General features: G+C 36.6%; 1 protein-coding gene and 1 long non-coding RNA gene across 4 annotated transcripts in view; one reads left to right on the forward strand and one right to left on the reverse strand.

Annotated features, from left to right (window-relative positions):
• NLGN1 (neuroligin 1) overlaps window positions 1-17298 on the forward strand; it is a 911840-nt gene that overhangs the window by 733011 nt on the left and 161531 nt on the right. The window lies entirely within an intron of this gene.
• On the reverse strand, window positions 8891-16070 carry LOC145539388 (uncharacterized). Its single transcript, XR_014077762.1, has 2 exons — window positions 16022-16070; window positions 8891-9091 (listed from the first exon to the last, which is right to left on the reverse strand). It is a non-coding gene; the product is annotated as an uncharacterized LOC145539388 (long non-coding RNA).

Here is a 17298-nt window from a genome sequence, read left to right on the forward strand (position 1 = left end):
AAGGCCTTTTTGTGAATTAAAGACATGCTAAATAACTGCAAAAACAACTAAAACATTGCCTTCAAAGAATTATGTGAAGTGTTCCACATTTTTCAGTTTTCAGAGTGGTATACACTTGATCTGTCATTTTTAGAAGCAAGCATTCCTCCAGCGCATGCTTCCCCAGACTTGTTAAAGCCTGAAACTACCGATGCTCACTTAGATGGCTTCTTCTCAGTGAACATTTCCCCGATTGGTAGTTATTTAATTCTCTGTTCCATCGGGTACTGTTCTACATTTCCCTGTAGATTTGTACATGCTTTTCCATAGCTCTACCTTCCTAATGAACTAATCATAGCATTCAGTTTGGCTGTTTGCATTATTACTATAGATGAGTTTTATTTCTATCTAGATATTTTAAAGGGATATTTATTTCCTTGTAATTTTTTTTTCAGGTAAGGTTAGATATAATTCTTCTTGTTTGGATCTAACATCCATAAGAAAAGTATAAAAACCTGAAATCAATGGAAAACAAATGTTTTTAATTTTTTACTAATTGGCTTTTCAAATATTTTTTTCTTTGAGTTTAAATACATTGTAGCAATGAATGAATATTATCAAAAGAGAGCTATTATGACTTTAACTTCAAGGACAATGCCTAACACATAGTAAGTTCTCAAAGAATAGTCCAGTGTATGAACAAATGAATAGGAGATAGAGAATGTTTGCTTTATGTAGACTGCCAAAACATGTCATTTTGACCAAGGATCCTAGTCAATGATATTATTTTCCTAATATCATGGCTCTTTGCTTAAATTATCTGGATGAATGCCTCAATTTGTCAATGTATCTTGAGTATATAAACACAGAACCTTAGAACATTTTCTTTTAATCTTGGGAGATCTGGGTAAAATGTTGATGGGATAGACAAATTTAAAGCACTAATCAAAGAAATGTATTAGCCCAGAGAATAATCCTTTTCTGACTTCTGGTAAATAGTTACTGCTGCTTCTTAAAGGTCACATTCAGAAAGACCCAAGGCAAGTGCTGAGAAATATTTATTGTCAGTCCTTCTTATACATGCTTGGGTACCACCTGGCACTGAGCAGCAATAACTATGTCCTCATGAATCAGCTGGAGTAGATCATTTTTTAAATTATCATCTTTTTTAAAAAAGGCATTTTAAAAATCTAAGATTCTGTGATTTTTCTTAACTATCAACTATTACTTCTGTTAATTACTAAGTGGCCAGTCTAAGAGGGTAGGTACAAACTCACATTCCACAATATGGCCAGGTAAGGTAGTGAAGTGGGCAGGGGTATGTCAGTCCCCAGGGAAAGCAGAAGCTGCTTCTAAGCTCTGATAGGTCACATATAAAAACGCAGAACAAGTATCTCCAGCTCATACAATTGCTTCAGAGAAGCTGCAGCTTTGAGTTTTTATGGAAACTCTCATCTCCCAATCCTTAAATACGGAAAATTATTTCATGTGTTTTTAAATCCACTGTGATCAAAGCAAATGAACTACAGGAAGATACATAATATAGATGAAGCTTAGCAATATATTAAATATAGAATAAAATTCCAAAATATTTTATATTGCCTTTTTAACTTTTTGTAGAATTAAAGTTATAAAAATACATTTTTAATCTATATATACATGTGCAATAAAACTCTAGAAAAAGGAGAATGATGAACACAAGTGATACAGAGTGGTAATTATATTTGCTGGAGAAAGGAAAGGAATACATTATTAGATACATGTAATTAAAATCCTGTCTTATGGATTGAATGGAGGGTTCCTGAGTGCTATTACATTATTAAAAATAAAATATGAATAAATGAACACTTGAACTTAACTCATAAACTTATAAGGAAAATATTTCATAAGACAAAGGTCAAATCTTTTCATATTTAGTCTAATTAAAAAAGGTATTAGACCAAACTAAATACATGTATTGTTGGATATACCAGTGAACCTAGTCCTGGAACTATCAATTTTCAACCTAAGAGAAAAACCAAGCTAACAAGATGATTATTATATAGGTGAGAAGTTAATATGTAAGATCAACAGTGGTTTAACAGAATGACTAAAGAAAGGTCATAAAGTAATATCTGCATATTTGCCAAATTAATATATAGGCAGTCGGCACTAGATAATGAATTAGAATAATCTCTAGCCATTTGGAAAGATATATGTATGAGGTATAAGAACAGAGTCTTAATGTATAAGTAGGTGGTTTATATGTAGGAACTTGACAAGATCAAACTATCCAGTTGAAAAATAAAGCCACCTAGATATTGAAATAGATATATAGATAGATATTAATTTAAACTTTCTCTTACTCCATTGCCATATGTATAATTTTTTTAAAAAAAACTCCCTATACTTCAGAGAGCTGTTATGAATATAAGAACTAATTCCCAAAATAAGAGTTTGAACTTCATGGATACAGTCATTAAAGTAAATATAGTAATAGTCAGTGTCAATATTGTTATTATATTGAAGTGATCAGTGAAATTCCTATTTGTCTCTTTCTTTTTTTGTAACTCATGCTATTAGTGGCTCAAGTGGTAAAGAATCCACCTGCAATGCAGGAGCCCTGGGTTTGATCCCTGGGTTGGGAAGATTTCCTGGAGAAGGCATGGCAACCCACTCCAGTATTCTTGCCTGGACAGAGGAGCCTGGTGGGTCCCCCAGTCCATGGGTCTACAAGGAGTCAGACACGACTGAGTGACTAGGCACAGGTTTCAGTATTTGCTAATATCACTCTGTTCTGCTCACTGTTCGATAGATTCAGGACACAGAGTAACTGTCCAGGTTGGATACAGAATGTATAGTGTATCTCCAGTTGTATTGGAAAGTCATTCTAAAATGTCACTTATTACTCCTGCTTCTCTATTAAAATGATGAATTTGAACAGTAGGAGGCCAAAGTAAATTGATTAAGAAGTCTTTCTTTATAAGCCAGTAATATCACATTTTAAAAATATGTTAGACTAAAATTCAAATATAATTTATTCTTTATTTGGGGTCTGTTATTGATTAATCTTGAATCTGACACATTGATTAGCATAATAGTAGGTACTCAATAGACAGTAACCAAATAAACTAATGGTTTGGCTTTTTTCTGTTTTAGTTGATCCTCAAAACAACTTGATACAAACCACAAATCTTTATGGATAAATATAAGCACATATGCTATTCCTATAGAATATGTGTATATAAACCTATATGTCTAACATGCACAGAGTATTCTCTATAGCTTTTGATTTTTCACTTTCAAAGGATATTAACATTATCATAGAACAGATACATTAGTAAGGAAAGGAAGATGAGAAAAATCAAAATAGAAATAATTCTACCCCTCATACCAGATAATACTTGCTTTTTTATGTTCTATACCATGTGCAAATGCTTTGAAACTTTTTTCATTTGAAGGCAGTAATCTTAAGAGCATCTGCTTATCAACACTGTATAAAGCTCCAAAAGACACATTTTCACATGCAAGTAAATTACAGTATTAATTTCATACACTTTCAAAAAATTGATCTTCAAAAAAATCAAATGATAACATACAGAGATTTTGACTTCCTAAGGTTTCTGAAGAAAAATGGTAAAGTGAAAGCAGTGCACAAAAGATATGCTTGATTTCCAGAATAACAAAGTTTTATGAGACATATTCTTTATTATTCAGATATATTCTTGTCTAGTATTTATTAGGGTTAAGTGTCAGTAAAAAGTGGTACTATTATTTCCTTGTAATTTGTACATCCCCTAGTTTGAAAAGTTGAAAGTGATAGTTGCCCAGTTGAGTCCGACTAGGCCAGCATACTGGAGTGGGTGGCTGTTCCCTTTTCCAGGGAATCTTTCCAACCCAGGGATCGAACCCAGGTCTCCCACATTGCAGCCTTCAGTTCAATTCAGTCGCTCAGTCATGTCCGACTCTTTGAGACCCCATGACTGCAGCACGCCAGACCTCCCTGTCCACTACCAACTTCCGGAGCTTACTCAAACTCATGTCCATTGAGTCAGTGATGCCATCCAACCATCTCATCCTCTGTTGTCCCCTTCTCTTCCCACCTTCAATCTTTCCCAGCATCAGCTTTTTTTCAAATGAGTGAGTTCTTCACATCAGGTGGCCAAAGTATTGGAGTTTCAGCTTCAGCATCAGTCCTTCCAATGAATATTCAGGGCTGATTTCCTTTAGGATGGACTGGTTGGATCTCCTTGGTGTCCAAGGGACTCTCAAAAGTCTTCTCCAACACCACAGTTTGAAAGCATCAATTCTTCAGCGCTCAGCTTTCTTTATAGTCCAGCTCTCATATCCATACATGACTACTGGAAACCCCATAGCTTTGACTAAGTGAACCTTTGTCGGCAAATAATGTCTCTGCTTTTTAATATGCTGCCCCTATCCTTTAGATAAATGAATTTAAATCTTTTTTTTGTCCTGAGAACTTTGCAACAATTATTTCCATAAAAACAACTGAAGATGCTCTGTGTTGTTTTAGATATGGTGATAGGAACCAATGAGCTTAACTTCTACACAATTAAACAATTGGAGCTCAGAATTAACCTCTCTAGGTTTGCATCCTGGCTTTGCCATTTATTAGTTGTGTGACCTTGGAATAATCACTGAACTACTCTGAGACTCAATTTAAATATTGGATATGGATTTGGATGCAAATAGAAATTATGTCATAGTGCTGTCATATAGATTTAGTAAAATAATTCTTGTATAGGTATTTAGGTGCCTAATATTTAGAAATATATTGATACTTTAAAATACTTCTGATATTTGATAAGCCCACTGTTAAATTTTTATATATCAGTCACTGTACATCAATGAATCAACTTAAATCTTAAGGGCTGGACATTTGAAGGGTCTATATCAGCCCTTTTTATAATCACACTATAAATCTTTGGAAATCAGGATTTACAACACCAGTTCAGACAAAACTTAGCTACAATACAGCTGAAGTAGGTGCCACTCTAATAAAGGTAATTTTTCATTTTGCCAGAAGCTCTCTTCTCTAACTTTATCTCTCTCTCCTCTGTTTTATGTTGAATGGTGGAAAGACTAGCTAGAAATTTTCCAATATGTTTAAAGGAACTACTCTTGTGCAACAGAAATTTATTTCTACATCATATTTATTTAGACTGAGGTACCAGTTTTAATTCTTCAGTGTTGTATATGCACAAGCTTTGTTTTTTATGCCAGTTGATCCTACCTGCTTGCATTTCTTTTCTTTTTTACCTTTGTGGCTTTTAGAGTATTAGAAGTGTTTAGGCATTTAAGTTCCTAGAAATACAGCTTACAGGAACAAACATATGTCATAAACATTAAGGGGGAGACTTTATGTAACTCATTAAAATACCAATCTATGAATATCAAGTTAAAGCCCCCCATAATATGAGTGAAGTTGTAAAAGTGATCTCTTCTCTCATTTTGCATAATCCTCAGTTTTAAAATGGCATATAAACAGTTTCAAAACTCCCCGGAGTGCTGTAAATATTGTAAAGTGGTTGCTTCATACCAGTTTATCTGAGGCCTAACTCAATGAGGCTTTCAGTTTCAACTCCATCAAGTCACAAAAATAATTACTGTGTCAAAAACAAGCCACAAAATATAAATAAGTTTTCTTTCTTTCAAAATCTGTTTCCTCTTAAATTACAAACTTGGTAAACATGATTTTACTCACTTTCTAGTTATGTTTGTCACATTTATATTGTGCTTCATAGTTTACAGGCATTTCTAAATTATCTATAAAGTGCTGTTATCATTGTCTACCTCAGATATGTACCCAGCAAGCAAATCTTTCTGTCTAATACTCATTTTTACCTTGGCTGGAAGGTTCTAACGATGCTTGTAAGTCTCCTCTCTCAGTGAGTAGGGTCTTCCAATTTATAATCATCTCTGACTCTCCAGATCTTAATCTCAGAACTGTACTACAAATTAGTATGCATCAGTTTTCATCTGTTAAAGGCTAGGAAACTGCAATTCAGAGTGCTTTGCTTAAGATTTTGAAGCCAATAAAGAGTAAAAGTTGGAGAGGAACCTAGGTTTTCCAGACCTTGATAGAGACATCTATGCTGCCTAGTTACAAAAGACTATTGATTTCATTGATATTAAAAGTGGTTCTGTGACTGTAGACTGTCTCTGTCAAAATTTATTATGATTTTTGTTTTTTTCTATTTGCAAATTAAAAATCAAAATCAGCAGAGTATGGTCAATGGAGCAGTACACTGAAGTTAGATTTGGGTTCATATCCTGGATAGCTGCTTGCTAACACTGTGACTTTGGAAATGATATGATTATCCTGAATTTACTTATTTGCCAATGAGAAGATTAAATGACATAACTAAAGGACTTAGATAAGACAATTGTGGGCACTTAAACTCAAAGTAATAGCCCTTATTCTGTAAAATAATAAATAAGTAAAAATGTGGGAAAAGGGGATTAGCTATCAGACAGTATCCTGTCCTGGTTCTTCATATCACTAACAGCTGTGTGACCTTGAACAAATCTTACTGTCTGGATATTGTTTTCCTCATTGGTTAAACAGATATAAAACCATATTACAGAATCCATATAAAGATAAATGATTCATGGAGAGGTCCTTTCAGCAGAGAGCCTGGAGGTCATGGAGATAACTTTTGAATTCCTGAACCAAGAAATTAAAGGTATAAAAAAGTCTAAGAATAGGTGATAAGTGAAAGTGTGGCAAGGTGAACTTAGAGACTAGGCAAAGATAAAGGAAGCCTGGGGCTAGTCTTCCATCTTAGAAGATGTTATAAAAAGAAAGACCCTATGGTTTGAAAGCTTGGACTATAATTTCTCCTCTACCACTAATTTGGTATGGAACCCTAAAATTGTCATGTAACTTCTCTGATCGTCAAAGCCCTATCCGCTTAATGAAGATGTGGCACTGGATGGCGTGTAACTGTGGTCACCTCCAGCACTATGGTTCTATGTGTCCATACATCAGTTGACAGCATCATAAAATATATTCCCCTAGATTCTTAATATTTTTAATATTCTACTTTTAGGGTTTTAGGGCAAGGGATGTTTTAGGGTAAGGGAATGAAATAGTCCCATATGGAATTCTGTCTATGTCATCTACCTCCTAAAAGTTTACAAAAGAAGAATTTCTTGGAATATTAAACATCTAGAAAATACAGCACAGAAGAGAAACTACTAACCCCTCAATTCCCAAATTTGGTAGCCTCCATGGAACTTGTATAATCACTTTTATAAGTGTTGCACTGGACAATATAAGAGCTTTGGAAAATAGTCAAATGTAAGAGATTTTTATCATTATCATCTTTGTCACCAACATCACTCCCACCACCACAACCATCATTATCAACAACATCAACATTCATACTTTCTTGCATTTATGAACACCACTTCCATCTATATACTGCAAAATGTATTGTTGTTGTTGTTGTTGTTTAGTGGCTGAGTCATGTCCGATTATTTTGTGATTCCATGGACTGTAGCCTGCCAGGCTCCCCTGTCCATGGGATTTCCCAAGCAAGAATATTGGAGAGGGTTACTATTTTCCTTCTCCGGGAGCTCTTCCCAACCCAGGGATTGAACTCACATCTCCTACATTGGTAGGCAGATTCTTTACCACTGAGCCACCAGGGAAGCCCTCAAAATGGATTGTGACATGTAAAATTATGGGCACTCACAGGCTAAAATAGCATTTGGAAAATATGTCCCCCACATCCCAGAAAGCTGAATGTTTTCACTTGGTTCAAGTATAGAATTCAAATATTCTTAGGTAATGACAATTGCACTCATCTCACACACTAGTAAAGTAATGCTCAAAATTCTCCAAGCCAGGCTTCAACAATACATGAACTGTAAACTTCAGATGTTCAACCTGGTTTTAGAAAAGGCAGAGGAGCCAGAGATCAAATTGCCAGTCATTATTTGACCTGCAGTATATCTGAATCTGCAGGGCAATAGGCTTTGTTGTTAGCCATTCACTTCAGTGACTTAATAGCCTGCAGCTTTCAAGACCCTGTAACTTATACACTAGGAAGTGCCAGAGAGCCAGGGAAATTCAACAACTTGAATGATACTTTTAGAGGCAACTGGGTAGCCTTGCATGTGATCTATAGTTAGTAAAACATGGAGGGTTCAGGCCAAGTACATATGCTCATTATTTCTGCTGTTCTGGAGCAGTGACTCTGACACCATTTGAAAGAACAAAAGCAGTGAGTTCTGTCTGAGAGCCACTTGACCTTTTCAACTCTACTTGACCTCCACTCTGTTCACAGGTCCTAAGTGGAAAAAGTGTGCCTGAAAGTGCTATTGTCTACAGCAGCATTTTGTTTTGAGATCACTGACCAGTCACATTTCCAGCCAATAGAGTGACCTCTGCTTTATGTGAGAAGACTGTCAGTAGGGCACAGGGCAACATTGCCACATCGATTCCCATTTGTATTCTAGACAAATTGCCAAGGGTATGAAATTAGCTAATGCAATCAGCGACTGGGGCTTGAGTTTCAAATAGCCCTAGAAACTAGTTCTAAAGTAGGCTTTCAGCACAGGGGAAAAAAATTAAAGCTTTTGCTTCATAGCTATGGGAATAAAATTTAGTCTTGAACAGATCTTGAATAGATTCATTTCTAGATCTTCAAATATCCTCAGTCTTCACCATTGAATATTTTCATCAAGTATAAACAACTAGTCTTCACTTTCAAACTTCAACATCTCTAGGATCTTACACAATGAGAACTATATGCCCAGCTATTAAGCACTCATCATTTAAGGTACATGGAATTTTATGGGGACAAAAATCATAGCCTAGGATGTACTACTAGAACAGATGTTTCTAATTTCTTTAGAACTAAACCTACATGCACATAAAAATGAGAAACTGAACTCACTCTTCTTGCACTTGTCATTTTCTTTTTTAAATCAAACAGACTTTTCTGCTTCTAATTTACACCCACACTCTCCCCCACCTATTCTTTTACCCTATTTCATATATGTGGAAAATGTTCCCATCTTTCACAACTAAAGACTACTCTTTCCTCTCTTGGGAATCCTTTTTCCTCTAGACTGGCTCTTGATCATGCTGCCTTGAAATGTCCTGTGGAATAAAGGGAATAGATAAAAAGAAAAATGAGTGAATGGTTTTCCCAAGCCCAGTCATACTACCCATTTGCAGTCTCAATAGTGAAAGTCACTCAGTCATGTCCGACTCTTTGTGACCCCGTGAACTATACAATCCATGGAATTCTCCAGGCCAGAATACTGGAGTGAGTAGCCATTCCCTTCTCCAGGGGATCTTCCCAACCCAGGAATCGAACAGGGATCTCCAACATTGCAAAATGTGTAATGCTGCCTGTGACTAATTGTTTTTTCTCTTTCCAGAGGTAATCTTATTGAGAGCAAAATTTTTTCTCCTAAGATTTTAACCCATTTTGAAAACTTGTTTTTTTTTTTTTTTGCATGTTCTGTAAGAGCTTGAGCATGAAGGAAATGCTTAATAACCGTAAAATAAAAATAGCAGGTTCCTACAAAAGAAATGTAACCTTGCCACATTTTTTCCTGCTTTAACTGAAAGCAAGGTTGTGCCCTCTGTTAGCTGAAAATCCACCAGGATCCCTTAGTCTTTTATTATCTTCTACCTAGAGGGGGAGATTATTTTTTTCCACATCTCTGATGACATTTTCAAAATAATCCTTGTTCTGTAATAACCTCTTTGGGGAGAAGGAAAGAATGCAATTTATGACATCCCCATGATTATCATGTGGCAAATTTGCCCTTCAGATTCAACAATGACATTGTTTTTAAGCCAAAACCTAGAGCTAGATCTTCTAAAGCAAAGATTGCTTGCCCTGGTTTCTCCCTCACATGGAAAATCATGCCTAGCCTTGCTTAGCTAATGGTTTCTAAATAACAGAGTGAAGAGAGATTTTTCTTCTTTTTCCTTTATAGCTGGATCTGCCATACTTACACAGTGCTGATAGATTCTGTATTCACATATGCACAAAAATTTTTTGTTTCAGCATCAAGTTATTTAAAAATAAAAAAGATAAATAAATACATATCCTAACTTTCAAATGTATAAGGAGAAAGGTTTTTAAGATGGTTAAGGATACATTCAAATATCCACTAGTATTTGAGCATAATTTGGAGCTCAAGGATGGGGATGCCAAATGCTACCAGTTATATATTTACATAGTTGAGAAGTGTAACTGTAGATGTTTAATCTGAGATAAATTCACCGAACATGAGGCTCTCTGGTATTGACTCCACCTGTAAGGGAAAACTATATCTTTCTTCCCTTTTCTCAAGACTTCTGAGACCAGATGAGTGGGGATTTTCCTACATCAAGGCTTTCTTTAGTTCTCAGCAGACAACAACTGGGTGTCCTACAAAGTTAATTCTAATACTGTCTACCTGCAGATAGCATCAAATCCCTCAGATTAAGGGCTCAGTCCCGCAAGAGTGACCCCACTGCAGATGTCAATTTCAAATTCAGGTTGTCATGGATACTGCAGACCAAACAGCTATAAATTCAAGTTTTCACAATCCCTCCTCAGGTTTGATAATGTACTAGAATGGCTCACAGAACTCAGGGAAACATTTACTTACATGACCTGATTTATTATAAAAGTGAACTACCTAGAGGCAGCCAGATGGAAAATGTGCATAGGGCAAAGCATGGCAGGGGTGGAAGGTGTGAGGTTTCCTTGCTGTGTCTGGGTATGAAGTGAAAAATGTTAATCACTCAGTCCTGTCTGGACTGTAGCCTTCCAGGATCCTCTGTCCATGGAATTCTACAAGCAAAGATACTGGAGTGGGTAGCCATTCCCTGCTCTAGCGGATCTTCCCGACCCAGGGTTCTAGCCCAGGTCTCCTGCATTGCAGGCAGATTTTTTACTATCTGAGCCACCAAGGATGTCTGCATGTACATCCTTCCAAAACTTCCACATATTCCCTAACCCAGAAACTCATCAAATCTACTTACTTTTGAGTTTTTCTAGAGCTCAATCTTCAGCCTTCACTGCCCTCCTACTTTCCTCGAGACAGTGGATGGGATTGAGAACCCCTCCAGTCACTTGGTATTTCCAGTGACCAGCCCCATCCTGGGGCTATCCAGGGACCCCAACCAGTCACCTCATTAGCATGTGCTCCAAAGCTCCTTATGAATTACAGAAGACACTCCTATCACTAAGGAAGTTTCGAAGGTTTCAGATGCTCTGTCCTAGGAATCAGAAACAAAGACCAGCTGTATTTCTTAATATACCACACCAGCTCACCAGGATTCGTAATTTGGGATTCCAAGGCAAAGAGAGAGCCATTTGTACATAGGTTTTGAAGATGAAAACCAGTGGCAAAGGCAGAAAAAATGATGGCCACCTGAACACTGGAATTCATTTCTGTTGAGTTACCAGAGATTAGAGAGCTCCTGCAGCTGTTGCGGAGGTCAAAGATTTCTGTCCCTGGGCAAGCAGTGCTGAATTTGTTGTCAAGTGGCTGTTTTGTTTGCCGTTCTACCTTGAGATCGCTACCATATTTTAAAATTTTTTCCTCACCATCTCCTCATTCTTATAGTACTTTTTTAAACCTTCTTGCCTCATAGTCATAAATATATGTATTTTTTCCTTCCAAGCTATTGTAAGTTTGTTTTCTTTTTCAGGAAAATTTTCTCTGAAAATTTCTATTTCCATTGTCATTAGTGAAGCTCGTGCTTCCAGGCCTCATGTATGGGTGAATATATAGCTGGAACCCACATGATCCATTTTGCCTATAGCTGATGTCTCGAGAATCTGCAGTTACTTCCTAATAACTCCTGCACTAATCAGCACTTCACCTTGACTTTTAAAATCTGTGAATATATACTATGTACTTCAATGGCCTTCTCCTCCCACATACTTTAGGGGCTTCCCTGGTTGCTCAGTGGTAAAGAATCTGCCTGCCAATGTAGGAGATGTGGGTTCAATCCCTGGGTAGGAAAGATCCCCTGGAAAAGAAAATGGCAACCCACTCCACATACATACTTTGGCCCATCTCAAGTCTTATCTCATATATGCAACGTTGTGTTATGAACTCAGTTGTTTTCACCTAAAATTAGTATGTTGAAGTTCTAACCCTCAGTTTGATTGTATCTGGAGATAGAGTCTTTGAAGGGTGAAAGAAAGAAAGTGAAAGTGAAGTCGCTCGGTTGTTTTGGACTCTTTGTGACCCCATGGACTGTAGCCCACCAGGCTCCTCTGCCCATGGGATTTTCCAGGCAAGAGTACTGGAGTGGGTTGCCATTTCCCTCTCCAAGGGATCTTCCCGACCCAGGGATCGAACCCAGGTCTCCCGCATTGTAGGTAGACGCTTTTACCTTCTGAGCCACCAGGGAAGTCAAGATTAAGTAATCAAGATTAAGTGAGGACATAAGAGTGGGCCCTAATCCAATAGGATTGGGACTTTGTAAGAAGAGGAAGAGATCTCTCATATATATATATATATATATATATATATATATATATATATATATATATATATATATAATGAATGCTCTAAGTTCTAGGAAGGAGAAACACATTATTCTATAAAAGCATGCAGCAAAAGAACCAAGTTTAATCTGCATAGCCTGGAGTTCCTGGAGGTTTCTCTGAAAAGTTTAAGCTGTAACTTGAAATTTCACAAAGAATTTACCAGGCAAAGAGGTAGACAGTAGGTGCAAAACATCTGACTCAGGAAGGAGCTTGGGTATTTGAAGATCTTAACAAAGGGTAGTCTATCGGAAATTATTGAATATGATGGAGAATGGCATGAAAAGAAGCTGGAGAAATCCGAGGCAAATTACAATGTGGCTATGCAAGAAAAGGCAAGATTTTTATTCTAAGAGCAATGGAAACTCATTGAAGTATTTAGAAGTATGATACGAGTAGCTTTATCGGTTGGTTGGGGAAGTTGGTAGGATATAGGACATTCAGTGTGGACATAGTCCCTTTGGGAATTGGTCAAGTAGATAGTCAGTGGAGGTTTTGAATAGGGAGTTATATAATCCAGTTTGGGACTCAAAAGACAGTTTGAAGTCTGAAATACCTTTGAAGTTGTCAGAATATACATGTGTATGTCCATGAGAGTCTATAGGAAGAAGGTACAGTGATCAAAGAAGCAGGGTAAAATCCAGCACTGGGTCCTGAAAAAAAATCAAGAAGTATCCAAAGAGATAGGAGGAAAAGTGTAAGACTGAAATCTCAGGTCACAAGTAATGAGGATGTTTCAAGAGAGCTGGCACCAGTATTACTGTCAAAAATTGTGAGGGTCTTTTAACATGAGGCAGAAAATGCCCATTCAATTGAATAACACAGAGGTTCTACTTTGGGGCAAACATTATGCAAGGTGTTTTACATGTAGCTTTAATTCTCAAGTGCGGTAGATACTATTGTCATGAGGCAGATGAAGAAACTGAGCATCAGAGTTCAAGGTCACACAGTAAGAAAGGGTGAAGGCGAATCTGGCCTTCATGATGCCAAAGACATGGAGACCTATACTTCTGTTCTACCACTTAGCCCAAACAAGTTGTGTAATTTTTGTTGTCGATGCTTGTTTGTTTGTTTTGGTATTAAAATCAAGGCCACAGAATTAAATTCTGTTTATTCTCTTACTACTTTATGTGTATGTAGTAGCCTTGTCTCGCCCACTGGATTTATAACTTTGCTAAGGGCAAGCACCAGAGCATAGTGTAGAGGAAAGAAAATAGACTTTGCAACCTGACAGACCTGGGTCACAGTTTAAAAATTATAATGTCCATGAAGTGTCTTGTGGAGTGACAGGTACAGATGAGCCAAGTGTTGAATGCGACTTTCATTATTTCTTTGTATCCGTTTCAGCCCAATATGCTGTACCAAGTAAGGTTAAATAAATATCAGATTTAATTCTTAAGGTACTTTAAGTGATAAGAAATTCTTTATCAGTTAATTGTACCCATCATAATTGCTAATTTAGTTTAGCAGTCAATCCACTCCCAGTAATGAAAACTTGCCTTACCACGGGACTGAGAAGAGAATAGAAAAAGAGATTCTCAGCCTTTCCTTAAATCTGTGTAAATGCCACATTGGGAAACTAGACCCCTGAAAATCATGAACTCCTTGATAACAAGTTCTGTGATTTCTCTAAGATGCCATTTCCACTGTACGTAATCTAGCACTAGGCACATGGTATTTACACAGCACTTACTAAAATAAAATAAACAAATTGCATGTTGATGAAGAGGAGATTTCTTGGCCCCTAAAGACATCAGAAGTTTTCTTTTCAGAACTACAAAATGTCAGGTGCTAGAATGGCATTCTAACTTCCTAACTACTATCCTCACCTCTCTTTGTAATACATTTATATATAGTTTATATGCATGTACAATTGGGCATCTTATCATCCTTTCCAAAAATGTCATGAAAATAATAAGATTTCAGAAGTTGTTTTTGACACATGAACAAGTTAAAAATATTTATTAGACTGGAGCCAAGGCTTAATAAGTACTTTATCATCATGACTCATCAAACACTATATTAGAATACTCTGTGAGTATTATCTGTATAGTTATCTGAATGGTCGATCATGCCCAAGTATGTGGAAACTTATGTGGGACCAAATGTAGATGCTTAAAAACTCCTCAATTGCCTGTTTCCCACCCTTTCAAAGCTTTACAAATACTGTAACAAATGCATGATCCAAGTCTGTGCTCATTTTCTTTTATTTAGGTATCATAAGGACATAATATTTTAAAACCACTTCATTCTTTGTTATCCTTCAATATTTTCTGGAGGATTTGTTTACCTGTGATTGCTAATTTTCTGGACAGAGTGACAATAATATGTTTTGGATCATGTGAAGAGCTGTGAAACTGTGCTGTTCCCTCCATTATCCCATGCTCCTGCCAAACTGGTCTCTTCAACATCTTCAAACATGCCAATTCTGCTATCTTCCCCTGAAATGACACATGCCTCCTTTGCATCCTACAGTGGAAATACCCCTCCTTCCAAAGCTCAATTCCCAGACTGCCCTCTCTAAGAATGTACATGTATCAGAGACTTAACAGAGGCTTGAGTTGAATTTAATAACAGACAGCAATTTTCTTCCTAACTTAATTCCTCATGTACTATTAAGAATGAATAAATGGGTTCATTAGTATCTCTTTCTAGAACTTGAATGAAGATATGCAAACTGCAGGTGTATTGCAGGCATCTCAAACACATTAAATGTTTACGGAGACCAGGCAATTACAAGAAATGAATATGGTGTGCCTGGTGGTCAGAATGTAAAGTGGGGGTGGTAGAGGCTGTGATAAAACTAAAGAGCATATGCTTGTATGAAGTAGCAGCCCCTACTATTTTTAGCTGATTTTTGCCATACTTTGTTCTATCATTTACTTAATGCCTAGAAATGTGCCTGACACGTAGTAGAACCTCTATACATATTCGTTGAATGAATGCATGAATGAGAAACCATTGCTTCCAAATCTCCCACTTTTTCAATAAAGAAGAGAAATCCAAAATTTGTATTGGAACATTAACTTTTTAATTTTGATGACAAATCTATTAGAATGAAAAGTCTGCTCTGACCAAATCCATCTACAGAGCACAGTTGGTCAGCAGTTTAGTACCCATCCTATATTTGATTTTAAAGAGGGAATTCTTTTTTAATAATTTTGTAAAGGGTAATAATTCAGGTAATATTTATAGCTTCTCTCTGGCTGGAATCATCAAAAATAGTTAAATAATAATAGAAAAAGAATGGGTAGGATAGATAGGAATTACACTTAACATTTTCTGAAACATTTTCATCTGGATTCTCACTTGATCCTTACAACAGCTCAGTTAAATGGAAAGAAAGTTACTTTCACCTCCATTTAACTGCCTTCGAATACATCCAGTCTCTTCTGCTGTTCTGATTGAATGGTGATTATTTATTGACCCATTTTAAAAGCAGCCCCAACGTCAGTGTAGTTCTCCTCTTTGTACATTTAGTCAAACTGACTGACCTTAGAGAACCCCAAACACAGTGCTTTTACCTGCTCAGTTGGTAGCTTGTCACGTGTCCATTTTGCGATGAGCTATTTCAGTGACTTCATAATGGAGCCACCTGCCTGGACATTCAGGAAGGCTGGGTTCTTTAGATATGGTGCTGCTTAAAGCAACCTGAAAAGAACATCATAAAGCATGTCCTGATTCCTGCCTTCCTCACTGCCTCATCTAGAAAATGTGTCTACCTGCCAAATACAGCAGGATCAGAAAATCAAAATAGAAAGAAGAAACAAAGGAAATTAGAGACAAATTTATTTTCAGAGTGTGTCCTTGTCTGGGTACATGAAGAGCAAAAGAACAACTGTATCTGTTTGAGTCTATTACCTAGACATTATAGGAAACAATCCTCAGTGCAGACAAGTTCAAACACGTGTGGTTAGCCTGTTGTCAGATCTGGAAATGAGAGACTTAATACAAGCAGATGAGTATCATTTAAAAGTAGATGACTTTCCACTCTGATTACACCTTCATTTGGTTTCAGAAGTCTTGGTCTGCCCAGGAAATTTTCTATTCTGTACCTTCATGACTTAGAAATTATGAGGCCCAAACAATCAATGTTTTCTTTCAGAACTGAAAAAAGTAAGGTATCCCAGACAGCTGGTGTGGAATGGATGAATTAATGTGTTTTAACATACCACCTGTTTCTCTTGTTCCCCAACCAGGTACACAAAACACACACACATTCATTCCATTGTAAAGCAGGGGTAAAAATACCCACAGGCCGCAACCTACATAAATTCTTAGGAAAAGCTAAGAATTTTCTTAAGTTCACAAAGATGAATTTAGTAGTCAGTCAAAGTGCATTTAACACTTGAGTTAAAATAGACACGTTAGGCTCCTTGAGGACTTCAGCATTTTTTCATTAATTTTTTTTTGGAGGGTAGTTGCTTTACAATGTTCTGTTACTTTCTGCTGTACATCAAAGTGAACATCATGTATCTATATCTATATCTATATCTTTTTCAGATTTCCTTCCCATTGAGGTCACCACAAATTATAGGTATATAAACTGTGTTGCCTGGAAAGGTAGTAAGGACTTCACTATCCTTTCCTAAACAAGCCATTAGTATATAAAGAACTCAACAGGTCAAAACCTGCTGAAATGGACACCCATTTGTACCCATTTCTGAAGTACCTTGTTGCCCAACCATCACAAAAATTAACTATCTTTGCCTTTCCTGCATTCTGCCTGTGATGTAAAAAAAAAAAAAGAATTTCCATTTATAGTCTTTTCAAGAGTTTCTCAGGACAGAGAGTATAAGCT

Source organism: Giraffa tippelskirchi, chromosome 2, assembly GCF_054371585.1.
Source record: "Giraffa tippelskirchi isolate mGirTip1 chromosome 2, T2T-mGirTip1v1.2.pri, whole genome shotgun sequence".
In the NCBI taxonomy this organism is placed as follows: domain Eukaryota; kingdom Metazoa; phylum Chordata; class Mammalia; order Artiodactyla; family Giraffidae; genus Giraffa; species Giraffa tippelskirchi.